The sequence below is a fragment of the Piliocolobus tephrosceles genome, chromosome 9 (genome assembly GCF_002776525.5).
Source record: "Piliocolobus tephrosceles isolate RC106 chromosome 9, ASM277652v3, whole genome shotgun sequence".
NCBI classification, from domain to species: domain Eukaryota; kingdom Metazoa; phylum Chordata; class Mammalia; order Primates; family Cercopithecidae; genus Piliocolobus; species Piliocolobus tephrosceles.
The window spans coordinates 70,890,731-70,904,526 of NC_045442.1; the positions used below are offsets into that span (position 1 = coordinate 70,890,731).

Consider the following 13,796-nt stretch of genomic DNA (forward strand, 5'->3'; position numbering starts at 1 on the left):
TTGGGCAAAAGCCTTGGACACTTCATAGAGGGAAATAATCTAATGGCCAAATAAGCACGCTAAAAGAGGCTGAACATTAGTAATCATTAGGAAACACAAATCAACATCACAGTGAGATACTGACCTATCACTCATCCACTTAAATAGTTAAAATAAAAAGGACTACTAATTGTTGACAAGGATGCAGAACAACTGGAACTCTCATTCTTTGCTGGTGAGACCATGCAGTGGGACCACACGTTTGAAAAACTGTATGGTAGTTTTTTATTTTTTTTCCCAATAAAAATTAACTGCACATCTACCCTATGATCCAGTAAGTCATTTTACCTAAGAAGAACAAAAACATAATATCCACAGAAAGAGCTGTACGAGAAGATTCATAGCAGCAAACAGAGATGTTCATTAACAAGACAGGTTTTCAGCACATTGTGTATTCTTTTTTTTTTTTTTTTTTTTTTTTTTTTGAGACAGAGTCCCACTCTGTCACCAGGCTGGAGTGTAGTGGCACGATCTCTGCTCACTGCAACCTCCACCTCCCAGGTTCAAGCAGTGCTCCTGCCTCAGCCTCCCAAGTAGCTAAGACTACAGGCACGTGCCACCATGCCCAGCTAATTTTTGTATTTGTAGTAGAGACGGGGCTTCACCATGTTGCCCAGGATGGTCTTGATCTCTTGACCTCATGATCTGCCCACCTCAGCCTCCCAAAGTGCTGGGATTACAGGCATGAGCCACCATGCCTGGCCTGTGTATTCATTTAATAGTATGCTACTAGGCAATAAAAATAAATGAACTGCTACTACCCCCAACTACATGGATAAATCTGAGGAGCATTATGTTGAACAAGAAGAGTCAGATGCAAAACAGTATTTGTGTTCTGCATTATACCATTCAAACAAACAAAAACAATCTATAATAGAAATCAGAAAATAGTTTCCTTTTGTGTTGGGGATGTAGGGATTTACCTGTAAGAGAAGTAGAAAACTTTCTGGGATAATAGAAATGTTCTATGTTTTGTTTTGGATAACCATTTAAGATCTGTGCATCATATTTTATGTGATCATACCCCATTAATAAGAATGGAAAATGCTACAAAAGCCAATTGCAAGTCAACTCAACATCTCTACTAATAAATCTTACCATCTTTAAAAGAATAGTAAATCCTACATCTCTATTTTGAGAAAAAATAAAATATTATAATTTTATTTAATGCTATTTAACATATGCTTATATATGACATACAAATTGTGAAAAGATCATTTAAACAAATTGGCTAAAGAAACTTCATGAAGAAGGTGAATCTTTTGCCTTATTGCATATGCTTTTATATTGACTAAAACCAAAGTGGTTTCCCGTGGCAGCTTCTTACACTCTGTTCTCTTATTCTTTCTTGTGGTAAAATGGAAACTGATGCTCTTCCCATGAAAGGGTAATTATATATTAATGTACTCTTTTTCTCTCCTGTCCTTTTTTTATGAGATATTTCATATATCAAAGAATGTCTAACATATGTATATTACAAAGTATATCCTCTACCTCCCTCCTCATTTGAAGATCCTGCCAATCCTCTGCAGAGCTAATGCTTATTCTGACTTTGGGGTTTTCATTTCCTTTCATATATCCCTTATATATGTAGTCCTAGTAGGTGTATGCATATGTATATCATGAATAGTTGTATATATAATAATTGCAAATATATCCTGTTTATTTAATGGGTTATATTTCTTTAAGTTCCAATAAAATATTTTCTAAATTAGAAAGTTATTACAATTTTAAAAAATGTTCCAGGACAAAAGGAATACCAAATTACAAGAATGGCAAAGCTTAGAACATTGTCATTCACTATAAATAATAGCTGCAATTCTATTTTTGGTTTCTTTTTTCACTAGTCCATTTTGATATTAATATTTCTTGTTGTGGCCAGAACTCCTAGCACTTTGGGAAGCCAAGACAGATGGATCGCTTGAGCTCAGGAGTTCAAGACCAGCCTGGGCAACATGGCAAGACCTTGTCTCTATTTAAAAAAAAAAAAAAAAATCGTTTCAGTGCAGCAGTGTTTTATTTCCCACAGAATGTGGTTCTTCATAAAAGTATTTATTTATAAAAATACAATTTGGTATACATGCAAATGTAGCTTATACATATAACCATACTGTATTTACATTTACATATAACCATACTGTAATAAGTCTTTGTGGTAAGCAATTCAGTTAATGTGACTACAGATTTCAGATATAATAATGTGAAATTTCTAGTAGATTTTAACCTTTAAAAAATAAGTTATGTTAGGGTAGGCACGGTGACTCATGCCTGTAATCCCATCACTTTGGGAGTCCAAGGCAGGAGGATCACTTGAGCCCAGGAGTTCAAGACCAGCCTGGGCAACATAAGAAGACCCCATCTTTACAAAAAAAGAAAATTAGCCCTGCATGGGCCATGCCTGTAGTCTCAGCTCTCCAGAGGTTGAGGCTGCAGTGAGCCATCATCATGCCACTGTGCTCCCGCCTGGGCAACAGAGCAAGACCTTGTCTCAATAATCATAACAATAATAATAATAACTTATGTAAACTGCTGATCTTTCTTTTTCTATATTTAACTGGTTAAACTGATTAACTGTTTGCTGGTTTTTTATGTCATAGGTGTCAGATCCAGCTAGCAGTCCTATAAGTCAGAATTATAGATGGAAGTGGGAGAGAGAAAGAATTGTCAGAAAAACTTACTAAGATTTCTATCCTGGCAAGGTGTGGTGGCTTATACCTGTAATTCCAGCATTTTGGAAGGCCAAGGTGGAAGGATCCCTGGAACCCAGGAGTTTGAGGCTGCAGTGATCTATGATCATCCCATTGCACTCCAGCCTGGGATACAGAGCAAGACCTTGTCTCAAAAAAAAAAAAAAAAAAAAAAAAAAACTAAGTGACATCATACAGAAAGTTTAAAATTAAATGTATACTGTTATAAATATCTTATTAAAATGCAGGATAATCAGAGACTGATCTAAAAGTAATCAGGGATGATCATGTCTTGAGAGTATCCTGTTTCTCAGTTGCTTTGGGCAGAAGGCACCTAGAAGGTTGAGATAATTTGGTGCAAAATCAGAGATTTCCCCCCATGTAAACAACCTCAAAACTTGAGTTGGTCCTCCTAACAGTAGACTCAGTCCCTTAGAAAAGACTAGGCAGAGCAGAGCAATTTTCCTATTGACTACATCTGAGACTCCATTCATTCTTGTGTCACATAAGACATAGCATATACTTTTTAGGTCTCTAATAATAGCAGTTCTCTAAGAAGCAAACTGGGATGAAAGACACTATTCACTTATTTTCTTAAATGGGGAAGGCATTAAAGGGAGTGAAGGTTTATTAATGCCACTTTTAAAGATATAAATAGTAGATTTTTATTCTAATGATACATTAATGAAATTTGTTATTGCAGCTCTGGGACAGCAATTACTTATATATTGACAACTTATACATGTTTTACATGCCCATTTGCTCTCCTGTTCACTATTGAAATGTAGTTACCATAGCAATGAACACATCACATGGTTCCTGTGCTAGTTCTAAAACAGAGAACAGCAATATGCCATAGGAGCTCTGCTTATTTTCTACGTAAGGACTGCATATACAACTTGAGGCTATTCCATAACCTTCTCAGTGCAGATAGCTTATCATTGATTTAGAAAGCTTTCAAAGTAAAAAGCAATTGGCAGTAGTATATTTCAGGTCTCTAGCTTCTCTTGTACTGTTCTTTGCCACTGAGCTAAAAGAACAGTTTCACTAGCTTTGACCAGCAGGGACTCTGCTGTTGTATATTTAGCCATAGATCATCTATGGAATAGCAGTGCCACTTTGACAATTGGTGGGAGAGGCATATATAGCATTCATGGACACATTTTGTAAGTCTTATTGAGCAATTCTTAACCAATCTTAGCTTTTCTCCTACTGTCTCCCTTAATGTTTCAAGTTTTTAAAAACATAGGAGTCTGTTTTAGAATTTGAGGAAAGGAAGATGCCAGGCACAACTGGAGGCATGCTATTAGTTTCTTTTAGGTCCATTATTGTCATGTAAGATTTTAAAATGCATGGGTTATATAGCAGTTTATCTGTAGAAAAGGACTTCAGATTTCTGTGCCTGGTGATATCAGGCCCTATTTATGCCTTACTGTCACATTTACAGTATGTTGTAGGCTGTCAGACCTCCAGAAATAAAGTAGCAACATACCCCTCTTACTGTGACTCTTACCAGATATTTATTTGAAACATTCCAAGCACTATGGCATATCAGGGAGTGGTGCTACTATGTAACCCTTTGTAACCATTAATAAGCAAAATAAATTTCAATTTGAGCTTTTGGCTATACTACACCTATTGTCAAGTGGCACTACAAATTCAAAATTTTAAATATTCTTTCTTGAAACTACTAGGAACAACTGTTTTATATATAGTAGAGGAAACCAGTGCTTTATTCTCTTATTGCTGTATATTCTTGACTGAAACTTGTAAGAGGTGATTCATAGGTCTTCAAACACAAATTAGTAAATTTAGGAAGCTAAAAAGTCATATATATTTGACTACTGATGGGGGCAATATGTTGATTGTGTAATATTTTTATCTACCCTTTCATCTCAGTTATAATTTAAAAACCATTTATATACTACATAAACTATGTAATATTGGATACTTCTATCTCTATATAATTTGCAACAAAGTAGATTAAATGGCCAGAAATGTTATTGTAATCTTAGGCTTGAATGTTATTCCTTTTTTCTTGGTCATTGTTTAAAATCTGGACATTATAGAAATAGATAATGCAGAAAGAAAATTCTTTCATAATTCCACCACATCTCAATCTTTGTTATTAGTTTTAAAATATGTCCTTCTAGACATATTTTATTGTAAAAAGTATTTAAAATACTCACTTTATTTTATTGTAGCAACAGAGAGAAGGGCATTTATTGTAGGACACCAATCAAGGAGGATGGGCAGCTGATGCTTAAGACCCAACCTCCCCGCTGGCTTACAAGCATGGGTTTTTAAAGGCAGGGGTACATTTCAGGAAAGTAGAAGTTACAGGCAAAATTATTAATCAATACATGGAGGTTATACATTGGTTGGCTCGAAAAGGAGGAAAATCTTGAAGTGGGGGCTTACAGGTCATCGATGGATTAGGAGATTCTTTGATTTGCAGTTGGTTAAGGAAGAAAGGCTTTGTCTGAAAACTTGGGGTCAGCAGAAAGGAGTGTTAAGGTTTGGCCTTAACATAGGTTAGTTAGGATAAGGAAACCTGTTAATCATTATGGGGTGCTATGTCAGGGTCAAGGTATGAGAGCAAGCCATGATGCACTGGGTCAGAGTGACCAGTTTAGGAAATTGATAGCCCACAGGTGTGACTCTCTCCAGGCCCCTCAGGAAGCAATTTAGAACAAAGAACAGCAGTCAGAGTTCAGTCTTCAGTTTCCCCTTATCAAAGGTCTATGTGACAGCGGTTGACATTTTCTTTTTTCTTCTTTCTTTTTTTTTTAATGTATTTATTTAAAAGAAGTGTCTCATTCTATTGCCCAGGCTGGAGTGCAGTGGTACATTCATAGCTTACTGCAATCTCAAACTCCTGGCCTCAAGCAATCCTCCTGCCTCAACCTCCTGAGTAGCTAGGACTGCAGGCACATGCCACTGTGCCCAGCTTATCATTTTCTATCTGGTGGGTGGCCTGGCATGTTGAGGGGAGGACCTGGTGAGAGGTGATTGGATCATGGAGGCAGTTTTCCCCATGCTGTTGTGATAATAAGAGTGAATTCTCACAAGATCTGATAGTTTAAAAGTGTGTGGCAGTTTCCTACTCATGGTGTCTCTCTCCTGCCACTATGTAAGATGTACCTTGCTTCTCCTTCACTTTCCACCATGTTTATAAGTTTCCTGAGGTCTCCCCAGTCATGTGGAACTATGAGTCAACTAAAACCCTTTTCTTTTTAAGTTGCCCAGTCTCTGGTAGTTATTTATAGTGTGTGAAAACAGGCTAATACACCTGGTTTCTGAAAAGTAATTTGACTGGCTTTGAAGTGGGGATGGGCCATGAGCCAAAGGATGCAGGCACTTCCAGAAGCTGGAAAGGCAAGAAAAGATTATCCCCTGGAGCTTCAAAAGGAATCAACCCTGCATACACCTTGATTTTACCCTGGTGAGGCCGGGCTGGACTTCTGATGATTTTATTTTCTGTCTGTTGCCTGTCTGTTATTTTATTTTTGGTGCTTTTTTTTGTACGTGGAACTTTTTCTATTAGTGTTTAGTCATATTTATTAGTCTTGTCCTTTACCCCTTCTAGCCTTTACCTTTTTTGGTAATATCAGATGATGTGTTTCATATGGGTCTAATTTATGCATTCATTCACTTACTTACGGAAGCTAATCATTTGAGTCTTAGTGTACCAAGTATCTTAGATGATGGGTCGTTGCTGACTGTACAATCTAAGAAGAATCTTATTTGCAACAATGATGCTTTAGCCTCGCAACAGACCAAATTCTCTAGGATGATTAGCAGCTACTCCTGAATATTGCTGTAAAGTCATAGTATCATGTAATATGTACAGCAATAGTAAACGCATGTAACAGTTTGTTCCTTCCTAAAATTTTATTAATTTAGTCTTTTATATGTTCTTATATTTATAAATATTAGTTTTGTTGCTAAAATGTGTACATCTTTCCAAGTTATAGTATTGTGAGAAACATAGCGAGTGGCATTTCACCCAACAGAAAAAATTCCTTTAGCTAAAAGCCAAATCACAATTAGCCTCATTCTACATACTGTTCTATAAATTACAAAATCAGTAAATGTTTATTGGGTGCCTGTTTTATTGCTAAGCTCTTGCAAGAGAAAGAGAGAGTGGTGGGTTTTTTTTTAAGGTGTGCGCTATCATCCTATTTTTAAAGAGCTCATGATCTAGTTTGGAATATTTGGCATAAGTACATCCAAAGGTAAATAATAAAACAAATGATAATTGCTCAACAATGTGTAAAGACCCCCCTCTCCAAACCAAAACAAAACAGAACAACAAAAGTGTCAGTCTCTTCTGGGAGCAGTATTATCTGCTAAGGACATGTTACTGGTTGAAGAGCTTTGGCTGCAGTCATTCCTAGAATGTAAAATGAAATCATCCAAAAAACTAAGAGTGGCCAGTTTCACTAGTCGAATGGAACAAGTGGCCATCTATGAGTTTGTGAATTTGTCTGCCAGAATATATTTATTTTCTTGCTTATTCCACCAGGTACTCCTTCTTGTTAAAGCTTTCACCATTATTAAAGAGAGGTAACTCCTGGAAATTTTAGCCTGCTAGATGTTGTCAAACCTGATAGCACAGTGTGATAGGCTAAGATTCTTTGTTCATTTGTTTTGGATAGGGGAAGGAAAGAGACAATGAAAAGACTAGGAATCTGAGGTGAGGGAAGATGATGAAGAATATGAATCAAGGGATCAGGCATCAAGATAACCTTTCATTTACTTAAATGTAGACTTTATCGGTCTTGATCAGGCATCAAGATAACCTGTATTTATTTAAATGTAGACTTTATCTGTCTAATGTATATGTTCCTAATCCCCAAATCTATTCATTTCATTGAAACTGATAAGTACTTTCAATACGAACGGTTACAATATTTTAAGATGTTCACTGTTTATAACATCATTATATGAGTTCATGTTAAACCAGAGAAGCAGAACCAGTAGAAGATATAGATTTGGAGATTTGTTACAAGGAACTGGCTGATGAAAGTATGGAGGCTGGCTAAGCAAGTCCAAAGCCCAGTCAAGAGGAAAGCAGACTAGAAACCCATGGACGTAAGCTGTTTAGAGTCCCTCAGCTCAGGAAAAGCCTAAGCTGCCTTTCAAAGGGCTCACCTAACTTTGCCTTATAATTTTCTATAATGGATTCCTAGAGTTTACCCACTGATATGATGGTCTAGAGTTACATTTAAGTGAAATTTGGTTGTGAGATTGTATTCTTAACTGTTTACATCTGGTGCTCTTGAGCACATATACAACCTTCTCGCCTTCTCTAGGTCTCTAAAAATCATTTCTCAGTTCAAAAAATATTTAAATGCCTGCTATGTACCAAGCACTTCTCTTGATAGAGTGGTGACCAAGACAATCTAGTAGAAAAGTGAGACAGGGAAACACCAACATTACTGTGGAAAACATAGTTACAGGGGAAGGAGAAGGACATGAGTCATGTTTTTTTCTTCATGACATGAGTCATGTTTCTTTCTATCTGGCATCTCCAGATAGACTTTTTAGCCTGACACATAGTAGATGCTTAATCAATGCCTTTTTAATAAATAAGACCACATGGCATTTTTAAAGGAGTAAGGACCTCTTTAAAAATATGTATATATGGGGAAGGAAGGAGACGATGAGAAGACTAGAGTCTGAGTCTTGCTACAGAACTAGGGTAACTGGAGCTGGTTAGAAAAGCAAAGAATTTTCTGATTTGGGGATGGATTCAAGAGTATATTGGGATGGGTGCAGACACACTTTCACTGATTAGCAGTTTGCGTATTTCCTTTAAGGATAATCTTACTCTCCTTGTCCTAACTTTTAACCTTTGCTTCAGATTAGTTTAGCAGTTTGTACTAAGTGGAATTGCCAGTGACCAAGTGAATATGATATACATATAGAAGAACAGGGAAAATCAAGACTTTACTATGTTGCTGAATCACTAATTCAGGCTTCCAGCTAAATGCCACAATATAAATTAGATCCCTTATCAAATCTGGCACAAAAATATTTAGGATTTTTTAATATAGTACATGTGCTTTCAATAAATGCCTACTTTGTCAAAAAATAAAACCAATGTTTTTTGTGTCAAGTACCAGCTGTTGTACTCTGTAACTTTTAAACTGTCCTTGTGAACAGGACAAGGGTCAAATTAAATTTGGTTTTTGTATTTAGTTTTACATTCAACAAGTACCATTTTTTCTTTGTGTTGTGTTGTCTTGTGGGTATTTGTTTTATTTTGGTTTGGTTTTGGTTTGGTTTTCACTTAGAACAAAATTCAAAATCTACTAAATATTCCCTAGCCACTCTGGCCTGCTTTCAGTTTGGGATTTTTTTGTTTTTAATTTTTTTTAAAGATGGCATCCCACTGTGTTGTCCAGGCTGGAGTGCAGTGGCTATTCTCAGGCATGATCATAGCACAACTACAGCCTTGAATTCCTGGGCTAAAGAGATCCTCCTGCCTCAGCCTCCCAAGTCGCTGGGACTACAGACTTGCACCTCCACACCTGACTTCTTTCTGTTTTTAAGACAATTGAGCTTTTTCACCTGTCCCCTCAAACTGTTTGTACATGCTGTATCCTCTGCCTTCACCTATTTTTACACCACGTTCAGTGTTATTCACCCAACTTACTCTTACTAATTTATTAAGTTGCAAATATTTCCTCAGAGATTCTTTCTTCATCTATGCCTCCATATCTCAGTTAGATCTCCCTTAAAAATCTCTTCTGTATTACTAGTTCCTAGCATATAGTGGATGTGTGGCAAGTGAAAGGATGGATTGACACATTGAGCACATACTATATTCTAAACATTATAAAATGTCCTCAAAGAACTTTCTTAAATCTGAGTTCCAAAGGACCATGTTATTTTGTTAATAATATTCTTAATTTTACTTTAGGGGAAAAAAATCAGCATTTTTTAATGAAATAGAATTAAAAATATAGGCATGTACATTATATACATGCATGTATACATATGTCTGAATATGGCAAGTTGCAAAGTAACATGAATACCCTGATTGCTGTCATAAACCTTGAAAGCCACTGTGTTAGTGGATACTGTTGTATAATAATCTCCAAATAAGCACGTCTAGAAAACAACCTGTTTTACTTACCAATTTCCCCAAACATCTCCCTGCTGACTGCATCTTTGGCTTCTAAGAGTTCTTTGCTGGGAGTCAAGAGCCAGAATCTCAGAAATCCCCCAGAAAGACTATTTAAGTAAAATGCACCCATCAAACTTTGGAGGAAGGCTGCTTAAAAAAAGAAGAGCACTATATTACATTCTACTTTTAGTTTTCAAAACCTGAAAACCTCAAACCCAGGAAAACTAATGGTATTTCCATCTATTCTCTTTGATAGCCCATAATTCCTATGATTTTCTTAGCATCCTTTTACTCTGTTTTTCTTCCTAGAATTCTCTTTCAAGGTCCAACACAGAAATCCTTTTTCTCAACAAATCTTTCCTGACTAACCCTATTTCCTTTTTTTAAATTCTTTGAATTTTCTAAAGTTTTTAGTATTTTTCGACGTTTGTATACAATACTATATTACAGTCATGTATAACTTTATTTTGTGTTAGAAGTAGGTTTTTTGTGTGTTTGCATTCTTCCTCATTTTACATGTGCAAAAAGTCACTTTAATCTTATTTTTCTTAAGTGAAATAATCCAATTTTAAACCCCTTTCCTGGGGAATTAAATGTAAGTCATTTTGGGGGTGCTTTCCTTCACCTCCCTCAGAATCTCACACAAAGTAAAACATTCAGAGAATTAATTGTCCCTGCCCCACCCCACCCTAATCTTCTGTCCATGTTGGCTGTCCTGAGTTGTCCACTGTTAAACCACATAATCCCTTGAAGTTCAGTGGCTCTGTTGCTTCTTGATGCAACATGAGCATCTTGGCCAAGGCTTCAGTAGCTTTCTGTGTTGGATATTTTCTCCTGGCATCTCCAGATAGACTTTTTAGTCTTTTCTTTCCCTATTCTGTGCCCAAGGACCCCAAGAAAATTGCTAAGTATTAGTAACATGGAGAAAAAAAGGATGTAGAGTTTGTGGGACTCTAAATTATATAAAGGATAGTTTTAAAGCTCTGGGAAAGTTGGGTGAAAGTTAAAAATGTGTTCATAAAGGAGGAGTTGGAGCCTAGTCAAGTCACAAATCTTCAAATTCAGCCGAACTCTGGTAGCACTCCTGAAACATTACTACTATATCTTTAACATGTCCTTTTTTAGTTCATGAAACAATTTTGGCATAACTGTTCTCCTAACAAGTTAATGAGAAAGTTAAAGCTTTTAACAACTCAAGATTGCTGCCTATGATACTTATGATTTTTAAACAAGTTGTCATATCAATAAAATAAATAAATAAACCTAGCTGGGCACGGTGGCTCACGTCTGTAATTCCAGCACTTTGGGAGGCTGAGGCAGGCAGATCACCTGAGGTCAGGAGTTCGAGACCAGCCAGACCAACATGGAGAAACTCTGTCTCTACTAAAACTACAAAATGAGCTGGGCATGGTGGCACATGCCTGTAATCCCAGCTACTGGGGAGGCTGAGGCAGGAGAATCGCTTGAACCTGGGAAGTGGAGGTTGCAGTGAGCCAAGATCTTGCCATTGCACTCCAGCCTGGGCAACAAGAGCAAAACTCCATCTCAAAAAAAAAAAAAAAAAAAAAATACAGAAACCTTCCTTTAGGAAGTAGAGCAATGTATTATAACCCCACTTGCAATTTTATTTTTCAGATTAATGAATACGATTAAAATTAAGATGGAATAAAAATTAAGACAATTAAATAAAATACAAATTGGTTGTATAATGAAGACCAAATTGTTATTTTGAGACACATGTTGCATCTTTCCATATGTTCTAAAATTCCTTAGGAACTTGGTATAAGTGCTGCTGAAATAATTTCTGACTCTTAAGTGACAGATGCTTTATCTTTTATTGCGGTATTAATTCTAAATCCCATCAAATAAGACAATGCATGATACAAAAGATACATTTATAAGCATTTGCCTCCCAATTTAACCACAGAATTATTATAGTACGTTCACTTTCAACTTGTTTCTATGTTCTTTCTCTACTTCACATCTGGCCTCTTCATGTTTTTATTTTCTCTTTCTCTTCTCTTTTTTTTTTTTTTTTTTTTTGGAAACAGAGTCTCATTCTGTCACCCAGGCTAGAGTGCGGTGGCACCATCACAGCTTACTGCAGCCTCCAACTCCTAGGCTCAAGTGATCCTCCCACCTCAGCCTCCTGAGTAGCTGGGACCACAGACATGCCACCATGCCTGGCTACGTTTTTGATGTCTTGTAGAGACAGGGTCTCGCTATGTGAGAGGCTGGTCTTGCACTCCTGGGCTCAAGCAGTCCTTCCTCCTCTCTTCCAAAGTGCTGAAATTACAGGTGTGAGCCACCGTACCTGGGCCTGTTTTCTCTTTCTTTTCATTCTAATAATAATCACTTATCTACTGATGGTTTTTGTTTCTATTTCTGAATACATTTAAATGCCAGTTATAAAATCAGAAATTCTTATTTGTGCTTTTACAGTTTGTTGTTCTTGATGAGAGTTTAAGTATCTATGAATGAGGAGAAAGGTTACTTGAGTTTTGGCTTCTAGAAAGAAGTAATTAATCTTTTCCTGTTACCTTTTAAAAAGATGCTCTACTTTTTATAGAAATATAGCAGTAGAAAATAACAGGTATTCAAGTTTGCTCACTGACTTGGGCCAATTATTTTGTAATGGAATCTCTGCTTCTGTGAATCTCTGTTTTGCTTAAGGAGACCTCCTAAAAAATCATTTTTATGGTCATTGAATTTTAGAGTTAGAAAACACTTTAGCAAATGTTATTAGCCTCTCATTTTTGAAAAAGAATTTCTATCTTGCCCAGAGTCACATTAGGGGTGAAGTAAGAGGCAAAGGAAGAACTGGAATTCAGGTTTCTAGATTCCAAATTCAGGATTCTTTCTTTCTATCTCCTTATTTTATGAAACATGGAGAGCAAGCTGATTGTTCATCTAAAGTTCATTACATTGTATCTTGGAATTTGTCATTTCTATACTTCACTATTTAAATTAAAATATTTTATGTTTATTACCTGTTTTTTGATCTGCCATCTAAGAATTTTCACTTATTGTCTTCCCTTTAACATTGAGTCTGCATACTGCTGCTAAATAATCTTTCTACAGTATAGTCCTAATTATGTCACTCAAAAACCATAATATGTCTCACCCCTTCTATCAGCCACATAGTTAAATAAATTAAATCCAATCATTTAACCCACTACAGACTAAATCTACCTTTCAAATCTTGGTACCTTCCACTCCTCTGCTCATCTTTTATGGGCCAGCCAAATGGACTGCTTACTTGCTATTCTCAGTACACACGTCTCATTTTTCATACCACTCTATCCTTCTTTACATAACAATTTTGCCTAAAATTGTGCCCATCTTTTGAGACTTAGATCAAATTTCACATTTCCCATTTCTTTTGTTCTCTTTTTTTTTTTTTTTTTGAGATGGAGTCTCGCTCCGTCACCCAGGCTGGAGTGCAGTGGCACGATCTCAGCTCTCTGCAACCTCTGCCTCCCAGGTTCACGCCATTCTCCTGCCTCAGCCTCCCAAGTAGCTAGGACTACAGGCACTCACCATCACACTCGGCTAATTTTTCTGTATTTTTAGTATAGACAGAGTTTCACCATGTTAGCCAGGATGTTCTTGATCTCCTGACCTCATGATCTGCCTGCCTCAGCCTCCCAAAGTGCTGGGAGTACAGGCGTGAACCACTGCACCCAGCCCTATTCTCTCTCTTTTTAATTCTAATTACAGTGTACTACCAGCTTGCCCAAATTATAACCCATGGGCCACATGCAGCCCTGGATGGCTTTAAATGCAGCCTAACACAAATTCATAAACTTTGTTAAAACATTATGAGGTGGGTGTTGGTGGGTGTGTGTGTATGTGTTTAGTTCATCAGCTGTTGTTAGTGTTTGTACATTTTATGTGTGGCCCAAGACAATTCTTTTTCTTTCGTTGTGACC

The 13,796-nt window shown here is 36.7% G+C and overlaps 1 protein-coding gene across 3 annotated transcripts in view; it reads left to right on the forward strand.

The window, feature by feature from the left end:
• The window catches only part of ADK (adenosine kinase), a 591,886-nt gene that overhangs the window by 431,025 nt on the left and 147,065 nt on the right, over window positions 1-13,796 (forward strand). The window lies entirely within an intron of this gene.